This window comes from Bactrocera dorsalis, chromosome 4 (assembly GCF_023373825.1).
Source record: "Bactrocera dorsalis isolate Fly_Bdor chromosome 4, ASM2337382v1, whole genome shotgun sequence".
NCBI classification, from domain to species: Eukaryota; Metazoa; Arthropoda; class Insecta; order Diptera; family Tephritidae; genus Bactrocera; species Bactrocera dorsalis.
In genome coordinates, this window is record NC_064306.1 from 64486813 (window position 1) to 64505391 (window position 18579).

The window sequence follows — 18579 nt, forward strand, 5'->3', positions numbered from 1 at the left end:
AAATTCAAAATTGAGTTTTTTACTGATTACGATTCACCACATCATATTACATATGTGTCACAAATTTTAAGCTTCTGAGATTAAAAATACCCAAGCTATATTAAAAATTCAAAAAAACGTATCATCAAGTGCTTGATTTCGTTAAACAAAATAACGTATCAACACTCATGTATGTAAATATAACAGAGTGTTTGTTTTTTTTTTTATATCGAAGTTAGCCTTCATTCATTGTTTATGTTTATTTTTAGTGATTAAGTTCAATGTGCTTGGTTAGTTTAGGCTACATGGTTGATCGGACGTGTACTACTATATACATATATGTAGCCCTTTGTGAGGCCATAGAAAAGAAGAACCCCTGTGTTCGAACTTATAAATTAGCAAAACGCTTCCCGTCAGTTCGGTGGGATATCTGAAGGTATGCGCCCCCAAGTGATTAAGTCTTGACCTCCCTAAGGCAAGACAGCCAAGAAGGAAGTGTTGAGTTGTTTCCACCTCTTCTTCCATACAGCTTTTACAGATGGCGTCTTTTAGGATTCCCAGCCTTACTGCGCAGAAGCCAATGGGGCCCTGCTATCTGAGTCGATTGTCACTTCTCTGAAGGAGGCTGCACTCCGGAGTAGTAAATCTACTGGAGTTGATAGAGAGCTCCTGACAGCAGACCCCTCCACCTTTGACCCATCCGTGAAAATGATCACTAACCCTTTTCTTCAGCGGCTTCTTCCCACCCACAACTCCCTCGGTATATGGGTAAAGAAAGAGCCGCCAGAGTTCGGTTTAGCGACTCCATGATCCAAGTGATCAGACCTGTGCTTTTTTAGGAATTCAGTAGTCCATGCTTTTACAAAGTTTAACACAAACTAAGAAGAAATGGGAACATCTGCCGGACCTAGAAGCTTTAATTCCAGCAGACTGTTATTACTTTTATGTTAATGTACCTTTTGAATAATTAGTTATTTAATAAATAATAATTAAACATTATCCTCATTTATTAGCTTGAAATATTTAAATTTTTTCTAGTACCATAAGTACATATTAATAATAAAAATAACATGAAATATGAAAAACTTGCGACTTTTTTTATTTAAAATTAAAAAAAAAGTATTAATATTTAAATTTTTAATTTTAATACAAATTTAGATTGATCATACGTTATTTTGTTTCAGAAATGAAAATTCAAAATAACGTAAGACACCTACTATAAAATTTGCTTAGTTTTTTTCTTTATTTTTTTTCTAAAATATACTTATAATTTCATGTTAATTCAGATTTGAAAATTTTGTTTCAATATCTCAAGTGGTTTTCTTTTTATACGGTTTTTTGCTTCTCCTGTAAACCTACGAAAAGTGATGTTACGTTATTTTGCATTTCAGGTGACGATATGAAAATTTTTCTTCATTATTTTTTCTAACAATTTTCATTTATTTTTTACAGGTATGTAAAAGTTGGTGGATGGGTCTGACCATTTGGTAACTATAAAAAATTAAAAAAAAATCTTTGAGTATATTTTATTGATCGATTGCGTCGCTTACTGAATGAATGAGTTAAAAAAAAATACATATTCTTCTGTAGGTCTACAACTTTGCTTCCGCCGTTTTCCAATAGATGTCTCTACGATCAAGCACTGGTCGATTAAATCGTTTTATATCGATCTTGGACATTTGTGTCAACATTAACCCCACAAAATATTTGCAGAGATCTGTTTGCATCCCAAACTTATTCTCATTTGTGGGAAATTTTGCTTTTCTTTTTTAATTTCAAGAAAAGTGCGGCTGAGGACCCACGCTTTACTGAGGCTGACACATACATAGATAATACTATTACTCTAAATCTTCCACAAAACTGTTGATGTACCTCTGCACTATATAGCAGGACGGAGAAAGCAGAATTTACTTTTCGGTTGTTGAGGTCAACGATATTATAAACATCGGCGTACCCAGAAGCTGTAGCACTACGCTTGGTATCGAACGGTTTGGAGAGATCCTTTCCGAAACTGACGAAGCTTTTGGTGTTGCTCAACATCAGCTTACATAGCCGTATTAGACTTTCGAGGATATCTTGTAAAGAAGCTAATGCTTCACCTAGTCAATTCTTCACCTCCATATTTAAATATTTCGGCCGGTAATCCATAGGCGCCTGCTGCTTTGTTGTTCTTCAGGCGGATAATTGCTATTCGAACCTCATCATAGTCGGGCAATGGAACATCTGCCATCGTCATAACTTAGTCTGGGTGAAAACCTCTCTGTTGTCACAAAATTTCTCTACAACTTTAATTCTTTTTACGAAACAACCGACGAATAAAATGTGAAGGAGTCGTTGTTTGTAAAAGCCATATGAAGCAACACTCTTACGATTTTTCCACCGTTTCCATCACAAACCTCATTATTCCGATATATTAAACTCGTTCTTTTGATCTCTTTAGAGAGTCACATATTTCGATTAACCACATTTGGTGGTCTTCCAAATCATTTTGTGATTTTAATTGTTGTTTTCGTCCGTAACTTTCTATTTCGTCCGTATATACGCAAGCTAGTCTTTTAGAGTTTGAGATATCGATCTGAAATTTTGCACCCTTTCCTTTCTTCCCAAGAAGCTGCTCATTTCATTCAGTTCCGACAACTTCCAATGTCGGAGCACTAGAGCATACAGTTGGCATAGAAACTGACCGATCCGAAGCAAGAGCTTGTGTGGAAAACATTTTCATATAACAAGATATATTCACGAAATTTGGTATAGATAACTGTCTACGGCAATAATGTAATATTAGGAGAAATTGTTCAGATGGGATCACTTTAGCATATAGCTGTCATACAAACTGTATAAGCGGTATCGAGTTCTTGTGGAGGAAATTTTTTTATTTGACGAGATATCGTCACGAAATTTGGTATGACTTCCTCTCCAAGACAACAGAATAAACTCCGAAGAAATTGTTCAAATCGGACAACTATAGCATATAGCTGTCATACAAACTGACATTTCAGAATCAAGTTCTTGTAAGCAACTTTTATTTTAATATTTTTAAAGCTTGAAAATATCAAACTTGGATCACTTTAAATTTTCATGTATAGACACTTTAACAGACACTATTTTCAGTCTGTATGTCATATGTGCAGTCTGTATGTCAATATGTACATACAAACATATTTGATATACATACGAGTAGATATCTCTCGTATACCCATATTTATGTCTTTTTATTACACTAGTTATTACCTACCATAGCTAGTGGAGCACACTCGAAACTATCCCAACTGCTGGCAGCACATGTCCGCCAACACACACACTGACACTGAAAATTCGCTGATTAATCGCCAAAAATTCATACTAATTCGCAGCCTTAACGAGCTTTTTGTAGTCTAATCGCGTAGTCGGACACGCTTGTCGGCCGGCGACAGTTCAAATTTAATTTTTTCGATTTATTTAAAATCACGCACGTTCTGCTGCTAAAATGGACAAGAATTTGTGGGCGAAAATGTGCGCGCCGCAATATTTTATTAATAAAAAGTAAAAAAATAAATGAACAACAACAACGAGCAAATATGAGCATATTTTGTTGTCCATTGCAACAACAGCAAAAACGTTTAGTTTCCAACTCAGCTAAGTAGTTAGCGGGCATCCACAGCGCTGATAAGGCACAAGCGGCGCTGCCACAACACTAATGACTTGACTTGCTCGAAATAATTTCTTTTTTTTTTTGAAAATTCATGCGCTTGACCGTTTCAGCTTCATGCGCCTGCTGCTTAGATAAGAAATCTTGTCATAAGCTATTTTTAACAACGCGGATATAAGGAAGCGAGTCGTTAAATTATGATTATGATTATGAGATAATGAATTTTATTCTCATTTGCTCACTTTAAAGTCATTGTTCTAATTTTTGGCATTAATCTGGAGCAACGTGATTAGTACTTAATTATATTTAACATTTATTAGAAGCTTTTTAGGTCACCTCCCGTCGGTTTTTGGCCTAGTTCAGCTGGCCTAGCTTATCACATGCGGATTTGTTGGGGTAAAAAAAAGTTTTGTTTTTAATATTTCAAGCAGAAAAGAGTAAAAAAATGTTTTGTGTATATTCAGGTTTCACTGTATTTTTGCCAAATTGCTAAAATATAGTCTTAGCTTATCATGTGCGACTTTGTTGAGCTAAAAAAAAATATTTTTTGATATTTCAAGCAGTAAGTGAAAAAAAACAAAATTTTAAAACGAATATAGCCAGGTTTCACTGTATCTTTCTCGATTGTTAAAATATAAGATAATATAAGAATATCATAAAAACAAATGTTTTTGTATATGTATATCAAGCAAAAATTAAAAAAAAAATTAATTCATATATCTAGGTTTCACTGTATCGCTCCTAAAGTGCTAAAATATAGTCTTAACTTATCATATGCGGCGTTGTGGGCAAAAAAAAATATTTTTTTTATTATTTCAAATTGAAAATAAAAAAAAATTATAATTTTTCTAAAAACTCATATATCCAGGTTTCACTGTATATTTGCTAAATTGCTAAAAAACTAAAATACATTAAAAGTATATAAAAACACACTTCATGCTGCCCACATTTACTGATAATTAGACATTTATTAAAGTGACAGACATGCTACAGCCACATACATACTTACATGTACACACATATCTATGTATGTAAGTAGACTTGTTTTCATTTCGCATGCTTCCACAGCACAAATCACTTGAGTCCTACAGCAAAGCGCCTTGCAGCTACATCAACAATTTTTTGTTCGAAGCCTACACGTCAAGAAACAACTTTTCAACTAAGTTTATTTTTGTTGTAATTTAAATTACGAGACATGATTCGCAGAAAAATATCGTAGGAAAGGCATAAATTGATTATTTTTTTGCGTGCGATTTTCAATTCGATTAACTTTCCTGCCTGTAAAGCAGTTTTGAGGTTGTCTTAGATGAAAATGTGTTAAAAAAAGCTTAAGTCGACTTAAGCTAAAGTTGATATTATGATCTCAAACCCAAAAGATGAAGTTTGTAACACCTAGAATGAACATTGGAGGCCTTATAGAGTATATATATGCAAAAATTATCACCATGATGAGCTGAGTTGACTTAGCCAAGTCTGCCTATCCGTCCATCCATTCGTATATACGAGAACTAGACCCCCACTTTTTGAGATATCGTTCCAAAATTTTGTTCACATCCTTTTCTCACCAAGAAGCTGTTCACTTGTAGGAATTGCCGATATCGGACTACTATAACATATAGCTGTCATACAAACTGACCTTTAAAAATTAAATTTATATATGGAGAACTTTTTTATTTGATAAGATATCTTCACGAAAATTTACACGAATTATTACTCAAAGTAGCGCTAGAAGCTGCACAGAAATTGTTCAGATCGAATCACTATAGCGTATAGCTGCCATACAAACTGAACGATCAAAATCAAGTTTTTGTATGGAAAACTTTTTTATTTGGCGAAATATTTTCACGAAATTTGGTACGAATTATTCTACAAAGCAACGGAATATTCTCCGAAGAAATTGTTCAAATCGGACAATTATAGCATATAGCTACCATACAAACTAACCGACCAAAATCTAGGCCTTGTATGAAAAACTTTTTGATTTGACGATATGTCTTCACCAAATTTGGCATAAAGTGTTATCCTAGATGGCGCTATAATCTCTGAACAAATTGTTCAGATCGGAGCACTATAGCATATGGTTGTCATACAAACTCAGCTATCCCAAAGAAGTACTTGTATGAAAATATTTTTTATTTGATAAGATATAACTTTTTTTTGTTCTTTTTTTTCCGTACTACTTTTTTCTAAGTTTTTTATCATTTATTCCACACATCTCTTGTTTTTTGAGGTTATGTTAATTTTTTTAAACACACCGTAAAATCAATAACTATTACAAATCTTATTATTTCCGCAACTTATCCTTCAAGTGCCTTAGTTTTCCACTTATAATGTTTGTAAATTAATAAAATCACTTTATTTGCGGCACAACAACAATGCTTTTGCAAGACTTTGCGTGTTTATCAAGCAGTCGCTGTACTTATAGCTGGCACGGTGGCAATTTAAGTGAATTAAAGCGGCGCTCACACCAGCGGCAGTCAATGCAAATTATTCGAAAATTCTCAAATGAATGGCTTAGAACAAATTTTGTTGAAGATTAGCGCCTCAACACAGTAAACGGGCGGGTTAGTCTGTCTCGAAACGAAGTGACAAACAGACGCACGTAAACGATAACGGAAGCGATAAGTGAGATTTGTATGTGAGTAGTGTAAAGTGAAAGTTTCAGGGTGTTAAAATGTTTTAAAAAAGTTATAAAAAAAAATAATTACAAAAATATAATAAAATATATATGTATATATAAAATATATATAATATATAGAGAAATATAATAAAAACATTAAAAAAATTGATAAAAAAAATATTTAAAAAAATATATAAATAAAAAATTCTAATCCAAAATGTTTTGAAAGTGAAGAAATATTATTAAAAAATTTATTAAAAAAAAAATAATAATAAAAAATATTAAAAAATTTAATAAAAAAAATTATATAAACAAAAATTTCTAATCGAAAATATTTGCTTAGTAAAGTGCAGTGTTTGATATTTGCTAAAAAATAAAAAAAAAAATTTAATTTTTCTTTTAATAAATTTTGTGTTGCTGAACTCAATTACATAACCTTTCCGCAACTAAGTTTATATGTGTATGTGTGCTTGGTGCTTTCATTGTTTGTTGCAAGCAATTTTGCTTCGAATTTTCCTCGTTTATTGATTTCCTTTCAAGCTTTTATCGTCAGCCATCAAAGCTGAAATTTTGCGTCAAGGTCCTTTAGTACTATGTTATAGTAGTTATTGTTAGAATAATTTCTATGGCAATTTCTAAAAAAATCCTCGGATGATAAAAATCATATACCGAAAACAATTTCAATTATTGCACGTTGTTTTTGTGCATTTTTTTGCATGTCCACAGCCTTATTTGCATAGTGGCATATAAACAGCTGCGTACACACTTTCCCCATTACTAAAATCAATATTGAAGCACTTAATCTATAAGTAAATTTACTTTAAATTCCGTATAACTCGAAACAAATAAAAGTGAGCTAGCAAATTTTCTCATAGAGCATACACAGACACACAAATACTTGGCTGTTCTAACGTATATTTACCTTCAAGAAATAAAAAATCCTCCTTCCAATACGTTTGTATGTATATATGTATGTACCTATGTAACTTCACGCCCAAGCGTAATAAGTCAATATTGTTACAAAAAATATTTGCTAAGCATTCTCTATTAAAACAAACACCTTCTACTTGCTTTCTAACATATCAATATTTGCGCTTGTAATCTCAGGTGTCTTGCTTACCACTTGACCTAGAGCAATTTTTGCAATTTTCGCTTGCTTTTGCATTAAATTTCTGAATTTTAAACTCAATTTGTTATAAATCTTGATTTTTTATTGTTTATGTTAAGGGTACTGTGTAAAAAAAATCAAGAATGAAAAATCTTCGCTCAGTTCATTTGTCTTGATGTCTGTGGTTATACGTGACGTATGAGCAACTTTTACTCCATGCAGCGGCTTGCAGTGGAAAGCAGCAGCATATGTAAGCACTGTAACTGTTGACTTCATAAATCATGTTAAATCGTGTTTATCTTATAGTCTTACATTTAAGTATGTTTGACTAATAGTTTGTACATTGAAACTCGAGGGGTTCCAAAACTGCAGGCAGGTTAAGATTGAGAAGGCTATTTCAAGTAAATTGCAGGCTATAATATGATAAAATGATAAATTAATAAATATACTTAAATGAAATAAAAAATATGTATATAAATTGATGAGTTAGAGCAAAAATAATTTCGAATTTATGGCTTTAAAAAATTTAATTTTTTTTCTAAAAATAAATAATTATAATGCGAGAAAAGTGAGGAAGACAGTAAAACGCGAAGCATTAAAAATTCCAAAAATACTTGAGAATTCAAAAATAATTTCTTCAAATAAATTTAAATTGCCGCAAAGTGGGAGCGTATTTTCTAGTTTTATATATTAATAGCTTTTTCAAATAATTGATAAGTTTGATAGTCATATTGCTACATTTTATTAATTTTCACATTAGTTGAAATCGCTTTTGGTATCAACACTATAAAAACTATTTTCCAATATTTCAATAACTAAATAATAGTCTTACTTTTTGAAACCTCCTTTTGTTAATTTTTCTGGAATAATATTTTCAAGCAAGTGGCAACCTTCGAAAAAAAATCTTTTGAAGCCTCCTTAGGTTGATTTAATCACTGTGGAAATTTCTTAACTTTAAATTTGATTGAAATAAAAATTTCAGGTGGTGGCCCTTAAAAAAATATTTTAGAGTGTAAATTTACACATTGTAAAAATTTATTGATTTTAGATTTTATTGAAATTAAAACAACAGGTGGCAACCCCCAAAAATTTTTTCAACTGTAAATGTACACATTGTAAAAATTTCAACTTTACTGAAATAAAAATATCAGGTGGCAACCCTTATCAAATATTTTTTAGTGTAAACTTTCCCGAACCTCCTAAATATCTTCTGTTTTATATACTACATATTAAAATAGTCAATTCAGTTATCATACTATTTTATTTTAATTTTTAAAAAATTGGCAACCCTAAACGAAAATATTATCTGCTCTAAAATTTTTAAAACCATTTAGACTCATGTTAATAATACGCAAATTTCTTGATTTTCAATCTTATTAATTTAAATTCTTTAACCAGGTGGCAAACCTATTAAAAATTTTATTTTTTAATCTCTTCACTGTATAGCTATATGACAATAAGTAATTTCTTTGACCAATTTAGTTGTCTAAAATTTCTTAATAGGTGGCAACCCTTATTAAAAATATTTTGGGTTTAAAAATTTCTTACAACTCTTTAGATTGATGTACATGTACATATATTGCAAACATTCGTTGATTTTCAATTTTTTTCTAACAATTGGCAACCTTAATCAAAAATATCAAATGCTCCAACAATTGTAAAAACTCATTAGACTGTTGTATCACATTTCAAAAATTTGTTGATTTTCAATTAAATTGTTTTAAATTTCTAGAAAAGTGGCAACTTTAATCAAAAAAATCGAAACCGCCAAAATCTCTAGAAAGTCATTAGTCCGTTGATCAGATTTCGAAAATTTGTTGATTGTCAATTTAATTGATAAAAATAAAAAAACAGGTGGCAACCCTCAACAAAATAATTTTCGTTTCAAAAAATTCTTAGAACTCCTTATATTCATGTTTGTATTACAAACATTCGTTAATTCTTAATTTTATTAAACTAAAATTTTGAAGCATATGGCAACTCCATTCAAACTATTTCCAATCGTAAGCGCTCTCAAATCTGTTAAGTGCGATTTCGAATTCGTATAAAGTCAGTTGACTTATTATTTTACTGAAATTAAAGTTTTAGAAGGATGGCAACTCTAATCTAATAAATATTTGCAACCCTAATCTAAAAAAAATATTTTCAACTGCAAATTTTCCAAACATCTACATTTTAAAAGACATACTGATTTTGGCCTTTAAAATTTTTTACTCAAAACTGTTATCGAACCGAACAAACAGAAATATTGACACCCAAGCAACTCATCTTAAAAAAATTATTTTTAAAGTTAAAATTAAAAAAAAAATATTTTTTTTCATGGAACTCTCTTTTTTTAGCATCGTTGACAATGAAACTTCATTAAAAACTTCAATTCTTTGTGGATACCATTTTTGAGACAAAAATAACGGAAATTTATCTGTTTCTGAACACAATCAGTGGAGGCTTTGTTACTTGTAACCATTGTTTTATTTGTCATTATCATAAACCTGTCGCAAGCAGGTGGCACCTTAACTCCTTTTTGTAAACACAAAACAGAAAGCAATATTTATTTGTCGACTACAAAACTTAGCCACAACATTGTCCTTGTAACCAGCTGTGTACTCAGTAATAAGTCCAGCGACCATAATGAGGTTATACAAAATGATAAACAATAGCCTCTTTGGCCATAATCGGAAGAAAAAAATAATTCATTTTCATTTCGCTCGCTTTTAACGCCAGTCAAGTGCAATTGTACACTTTTTGTGGCAACAACAGCCAGTCGCCGCTGCGAAGACAGTCTTTTCTGCAACTGAAACACATTTGCATTAACACGCCCCTTTGGTGGCAATCACGCGCAAACTTGGCCCACTAACAATGGCGTTGAAGTTAACTTTGCTCTTATTCAAAAAAATTTTGTTACTCTTTTTATGCTCTTTATCGCTATCTCGCCGCGTTTGCTTCAGCTATACAAATGCGTGAGTAGCCCGGAGGGGCAGAAGTGGCGTTAGCGAAAAAGTGGAACCTTGACATTCATTAGTTCATTCCGAATACAGCCGCAAGTGATGACAATTACAGTTACAACACCCGTTCTAAGAATGACAGCAGCAGCTAAAGCAACAATAACAACAAAAAATAGTTGTTTGCTTGTCAATTTGCCGTTTGCATTCGCCGGCAGCGACAAGCCAGCTCAGTTAAATGCAAGAAAGATAGAATAAAATAGAGATATATACACGTATGTATATGCATGTATGTATATAAGTATGTATGTATGAACTGACTATGTTGTGTGTCTTAATTTTTATGGCAGTAACTGCCAGCGGCAGCTGATAGTGTTAATCTCCAGCGAGTAGCGGCAGAAAACAAAATTAAAGCTCTGGCAGAAATCTACTTCGTGCTAACGAAATGCTTGAGTGACAGCCATTCACGCCTAGACTTACGGACGAGTGTATATGTATTATGTATATACATATGTATGTATATATGCAACAGCGATTATTTGTTTAATATATAGTCTAATAAAATCGATAATTGGCATTAAACTTGAATGGCTTGATTTTATTGTCATTACATTATAATGATAATTTTATTACGAGCTGAACCTGACACTCTTGATGTTTTACTTACGAGGGTAGTTGGTTAATGTGCCGACTTTTTGAATAAGTGCCCGTTTTTTGGAAACATTATACTTTTCCTTGATCCATTATTATATTTTTTTTTAAATAACAATTTCAGGCAGGTGGCAACCCTTGATAAAAAAAATAAAAACTTTTTAGTTTGATTTGCACATTGTGGAAATTTGTTGATTTTAAATATTATTGAAACAAAAATATCAGGTGGCAACCCTTAAAAATATTTTCAAGTGTAAACTTTCTCGAACCTCATAAATATCTTCTGTTTTGTATCCATATTAAAGTAACCAATGCATTTTATTAATAGTTATATTTTTTATTTTTTTTTTGAAAACAGGCAACGCTAAACGAAAATATTATCCGCGCCAAAATTTCCAAAAACTCTTTAGACTGCACATCAGTCTTAACAGTATTACGAAAATTCGTTGATTATCAATTTTATTAATTTAAATTCTTTAACCAGATGGCAACCCTATAAAAAATAGCTGGTAGCTTTTTGAAATCTCTTCACTATATAGCTATATATTATATTATATTGCCAAAAGTAATTTATTTAACAATTTTAATTGTTTAATATTTCTTAATAGGTGGCAACCCTCAACAAAATAATTTTGGTATCAACAATTTCTTAGAACTCATTAGATTGATCTTCATGTTTTGACGTTCGTTAATTTTCAATTTTAGTAAACTAAAATTTTAAAGCATATGGCAACTCTACTCAAACTATTGCCAATTGTAAGCGCTCTCGAATGAATACATGTTTCCTGCCAACGAATATTAGATCTTCACAATAGGTTTTAGTAAACACTTCAACACAAAAAGTTTCATCATTTTACTCTTCAGAAGATAATGGACTTGAATGAAAAAATCTGTCTTCTTGAAATATACTATAACTTTTTTTTACTTCGGGTGTATTTTTTTAAATCCATGATTAGCGTCGATTTCATCAAATTCCGCGAAAAAAGACGGCCAACATCGCCCGTAATGCCGTCATTTCCCAATTCATTTCAAGGCTTTTGCCTTTTCTGAACCACACGAGGACTTGAATCAATTCAATAACTTTTTAAAACCATTATTTTTGAAATTACCTTCAGTTTTGAATACAAAAAATCTCCAAAGTTTCCATCTCATTTCTTCAGCCAAATTTTGTGTCTGAAATAATGGCATCATAACATGTGTGGATCCATTCTCATTTCAGCAATGAAAAACCTGTGATGTGTGTCTTATAATCTATAGCATAGACCATCATTTGTTCGAACATTTGAGATATTTTTTCATGGATGAATATATTATTATCAATGAAAGTGAGGAGAATTGTCTTTATTCTTTGAAGTTTTCTTTATTTTTTGTCATTTTAAGCCAATCCTCAGACTTCTATTGAATGTGTGAAAGTTCATTATTCGAAAAAATTATTTTCGATAATTTTTGATCCACATTTTCTTAGAAAGGGCTGAGCTTGAATCTGCTTTTATTCTCATATTTGCTAATATGCCTACCTTCTATTTGTATAATGTCCTTACTGACGTTTATACATTTTCTCAGTTATACTTTTACACACATATACATACATACATATCTACAAGCAGCCAGCTTGTAAAAAATACAGTCTTCAAAGCTAAAAGCTTAAATACATACAATCTTTACTGAATGAAAATATATCCCATCGCTTAAATAAATATATAAATCCATTCACTGCATACATATGTACATAAATATATATAAATGTATGTACATATATACTATGTAGCTATATGTACTACGTGTGTACAAAAATAAATTTTAAAGCCTTCGTTTATTGCACATTTTGCCGCTTACTTAACTGACATGGTAAAATGCTGCACAATTTGTATGCTCTCACACACATTCCTGCATGTTTGTTTGTCTGTATTTGTGCGTATTTATGCGCACTTGGAATCGATATTCTCGATTGCCAAACAAACTGTCATTTCGCTGTGACATTGTGTTGCTGTTGCCAATGCTTGGTGCCGATAGCTGCTGCTCAAACATTCTGCCATAAAACGCAATTGTTGCGACAAGCATAACAACAGCGACAACAACACGTACCACAACAACACTAGTTGTGCTAACAACAAAAAGCGTGTACTAAGTGATTTTGCTTGCCTTTATGCGTTCGCCGCGGCGTTTCTTTGTGAGCTTTTTTTTGTCTTTTTTTCGCAGCTTTCGCCAATTCCTGGTGAGCTTCTGAGCTGTCATTTCTGCAAAATCTGACACAATTCGATTTGCTTATCGGCAGATACCAATTTTTATGACTTCTCTCACTCGCCATAGTGGCAGTCAGTTTTCCTTTATCAAATTGATTTTAAAAGCGCATTGCTGTGACTTTAATGCCGGCAAATGCTCTGTATTCAACTGCTGAAAAGCTATTCGTTTTTATTGTGTGTTTTTGTATGGATGGATATCTATTGTGCCAGCTTAAATTAAATGGAAAGAGATGGAATGTAATTAGTTAGTTTAAAAATGGCAAATATAAGAAGTTACGTTTTACGCTTCAAAATTTTCTCCACTATTATTCCATCAGTGTAAAACTTTTCTGGTTTCTCGGCAAAAAAAATGGGACAAGTAATTTTCACAGGCTTCTCTGGAAGCCAACTTTACTCCATTAAGTGAGCGCTGCTTAACCGAAACGAAAGGTAGTCCGTTGGTGCAAGGTCAAGGCTATATGGTGGATGCATCAAAATTTCCCAGCCAAGCTCTACCAGTTTTTGCCGAGTCATAAAAGGTGTGTGTGGTCTAGCGTTGTCCTGATGGAAGACGAAGCCCTTTCTCTTGATCAATTCTTGCCGTTTTTTCGATTGCGTGCTTCAATCTCATCAGTTGTTGACAGTAAATTGTATAATCAATCGTTTGACCATACTGCAGCAGCTCATAGTGGATGATTCCTTTCACATCCCACCAAACCCTCAGCATAACCTTTCAAGGCGTTAATGTTTGCTTTGCGATCATTTGTTGAGCTTCACCACCCATGGACGATGATCTTATTCGCACATTATTGTCGTATTTGATCCACTTTTCGTCTCCTGTAACCATTCGTTTCAGAAAAGGTTCGCTTTCTCTCTGGAGATATACGTCTGCAACAACATCTATTGAAAAAATACGAAAAGACTTTTTCGACTACCCAATATTTTCACAATTTTTTGTTAGCACACTTTCTCTAAAATCAACCAAATTTTTCAAGAACTGTCTGAGTTACGAAACAAGCAATTTTCAGAACGTAATTTTGATATTACAAGAATAAAATATATATTTGTTGCTTATATTTTTTAAATATTTTTTTACTAAAATTTAAATTTTTTCTTCCTCAAAGTCAAAAAATTTCAATACAGCGTCATTTGAAAATACAAAAAAATCGATTTTTCCCAACTCCCCACGACCACACAATGGTAAAGACCCATAAATGTTCACTTTAACGAAACACAAACAGGTAATTAAGCAAGTGACGTGGTTACATAATGATGTACTTTGGAGTGTGGAAATGCTTTTCAAAACGTAGAAACGTAGTAAATTTAAAATAAATAAGCAAATTCGCAACATTTGTTAGCCAAGCCATAAAATTACGTTTTATTTGTGTAAATAAATAAATATGCGCATTTAACACACACACACACACATGTATATTTATATAAATATGTCAACGGAAATTTAACTGACAGCTATGACAGACCATGTACGCCATATAATACCCGACAGCCAAAAGCTAATAAGCTCACACACACACAAGCAAACATGAATTTATTGACATTTGAGCGCTTGCCGGACCCGGCGCGACCATGCCATTGCACGTAATGTGTATGCCATGTCAACCTATGCTATGTAAGTGATGTGTGGGCTCCATATCGTATTCGTCTCATAAACAAATTAGTTGTGGTATGTCGAATGTGTGGCTCTAAAATGGCATTTGCATTTGACTTCATTAGCTGCGGACCTCATATTGAGCTCCCTCATGCCCTCCACTCAAACAGCCAAACACCAAGTGTCAACTGACAACTGGCACTCGCTGCGCGTTGCTAGCAACAACAAAGTGTGCTATCTAAATTGCAGTGATAAGAGTCTACAAACATAAATATTAAAGTTAGTCCGCAAACGCCCAACACTCTGGCCTCCCACGCCCACATAAACACACACGCGCACACACATCCCACCCAGTTGGCAGCGATAAACTCGCAGAAGTACGTAGTAGTCAGCAAATTGGCGAAATAATGTTTTGCCCCAAATGCAACCATGGCTACGGTAATAAAAGTAACTGTTTTGTTTTTTTCACCTATGTGTGGCCATTCATACAGTTACATGAAAACATAAACAAAGTGCGATACAAAAAAGATATAATACCATGGCTATATGTTATAACAGTTTAATAAACCTTCCGAGAATTGCAATTGCTAGTTAGAGTAAAAATATCTATAAATATGACCAGTTTTCATAATTTTTACCAGGTTGTTCAATAAGTTTTGTCGTTTGATAAGGAAAACACATTTTTATGATTCAAAATACACTTTATTATTCAGTAAAATCTCCCTGAACATTAATACACTTGTGCCAACGATGCTCCAATCTGTGGATACCATCCCTGTAGTATCCGGAAGGTCTGCAAAATACGCTTGAACAGCCGTTGTGACCTCTTCATTTGATGAAAAACGCTTGCCACGCATACATTTTTTGAGTTCTGTAAACAAATGCAAGTCGCTGTGGACCAAATCTGGTGAATGCAGTGGATGCTCCAACAATTCGAACTTTAATTCATGGATTTTAGCTAGTGTTCTGATTAAAAAGGATTTTTTCTTCTGCAAACCGTGTGTTTTTTCACAATTTTCTTTCAATTGATCCAAAAGGTTGCAATAATATTCAGAATTAATTATTTTACCAGTTTGCAAGTAATTCACAAACAAAATACCGCTCGCATCCCAAACCATATGCCATAACCTTCTTGGCCGATTTCCGTACACGAACTCGTTTCGAAGCGGAACAACCAGATTCACACCACTTTTTAGTCTCTATTTTTGATCCAGTATCATGATGATAGACCCAAGTCTCATGCATAGTGTTGTATCGACGCACAAAAAGCACTTTAACGCTCCAAATGTTGCTCAGAAAGTCGCATTCGAATGTGTTTTTGTTCCATTGTTAGCGAATGCGGCACCCTTTGTGCATTTAGCTTTCTAAAACCCAAAATTTCACTTAAAACATGCCTCACACTACCTAATGAGAAGTGTAGAGTCTCTACTAAATATCTCTCAGTCAAACGACGATCTTCCAAAACCATATCCTGTATTTCGGCTATAATTGTTTCAAGGCAACTTTTGCCTTATAAACCTTGACATGAAGGATCCGAATTTTTTTTTTTATAGAATATATCTTCGCGGGGATAACATTTTCGAGATGTGAATATATTATACAAATCAGATGGTGAAAATATTTTTTACACACACTTGAACTCGGTGCCATCTTTCGGTGTGAATTTTATACCCTTAAGCTTATACCTAGACTAGAATGGAGAAGAGGTTCAATAGGAGAGAAGGATACCATCTCAGTCTATACCGACGGGTCCAAAATGGACTGTGGAGTAGGCATAGGGGTATTCTCCGCTGATCTAGGTATATCTCTCTCTATACATGTACCGAACTCGCCTAGCATCCTTCAAGCAGAAGTACTAGGCATAGAAAAAGGTTGCGAAGTTCTATTAGAAAACCAAGAAAATACACATAAAGCAACTATATTTACGGATAGCCAGGCGCCGCTCCTGACCTTACCTTCACCCGTGACAAATTCCAACTGCAAGAGAGCACTAAGTTCAATAAAAGACAAGCTTCAACTAGACTTGATCTGGGTTCCCGGCCACAGGAGCATTTTCGGTAACGAAAAAGCGGACGAGTTGGCAAAGGCAGGAGCTTTCCTCAACGAATCCGAGGCGGAGCTAATACCAAGGCCCGCTACGATCGATCAAAGGAGAGATCAACAGACAATTTTAACAAGTTGCAAATAACAGGTGGAAAAACATTACAAAATGCGTCATAACTAAACAATTATGGCCAATATATGACAGGAAAAGAACCAACGACTTATTAAATAGGTCAAGAAAAAAATATCTACAGAGCAACAGCTACCACAACAGGGCATTGGCTATTTGGGGAACATGCGTCCAAAATGGGTATGCCCTACAACGACATCTGCCGAGGCTGCGGAGTAGCAGGGAACAAGGAAACAATTTTCCACTTTCTCTGTGAATGCCCAGCTGTAGCAGAGATCCGACACAAAACACTTGGAATACATGAAGCACCAAACCTTGCATGGATTTCTACTAAAATCTTATCAGACATAAGTAGTTTGTAGACAACAGGGCTGCACTCCTACCTACCTACCTATACCCTTAACAGGGTATATTAAGTTTATAGAGAAACTTGAAAACTGTTTGAAACATCGTGACCAGCTGAGTGATTTTAGCCATATCCAACTGACGGATTGTATACTTTAGTTTCCTCTTATATTTCGGGATTAGGCAACCCTAGTGTTGCAATTTGGCAAAGTTGGGCATTTTTCATGTTAAACATACTCATAACGTTTTGACATAGTACCGCTATTTGTTTTATGTACAGTAACTTAAAATACTCATCTCGGCCAAAAAAATTTGTGTTTTCACTTTTCTTAGTTCCAAATGATTTGGTTTTCACTGATACTTTCGATATGCCAACGATGGCAGTAAGATCTCTAACTGTTAATTAAGCATATATGTATTCATCGTTCCCGTTTAAATATTGTATTGCTCTGTGCAATGCTTCGAAAAGATTTCTGTATATCTCAAATTTTTTATCAACACTTCAGTTATGCCGCTATTTTTTTATGCCAGACCTTTTGCAATAGTTAGCAGGTATGAAAAAAATGTTATAGCTACCCATAGATGTTTTGAATCACCCAATTTATTACTTAAGAACGAACAACATTGTCCACAATATAAAAACTTGATCCACAGATGTCGCCTTTTACTTTGGCATCGTTTTGTTTAATGCACGTTTACGCAAATTTAAGGTTTGAATATTGGATACTGCGGTGGTAGCGCCATCTGTCGGCCAAACATTTCAAAATTAACAATTGATTAAAAATGAAAAAATTATTTAAAAAACATTTTCCAGTGGACCAAATTGTAAATCTAAACCATTCCCGAATCTCCTTGAACATACACACAAAATTTCATCCAAATCGGTCCATCCGTTTAGGAGCAGTTCAAAGGCAAACACACGGTCAGAAAATTTATATATATAAAGATAAACAACTACTACGATTTTTGATAAACTCTTCACTGTGGTAGCCAAAAATCATTTTAAATACATATAATCACAATAAAACGCAAAAACTTCTGTTGAAATAAATCCAACGTCAAATTTCAAATTCACGCAAAAACAAGTGACTTCTCTAATCAACCATAAGAGTTATGTGAGGTTTAATTTTACAATTAAATTCGGTTGATTAGCCGCACATATGCTTTTCACAGTGATAAATTTCTAGAATACTCAAAGCTATTGCATAGAAATAATTATCGCCAATAGAAATCAAAACAAATATGCCAAATAATCAGCATTAACCAACGTACACATACACCCACAGAAGCCTACAAACAATAAAA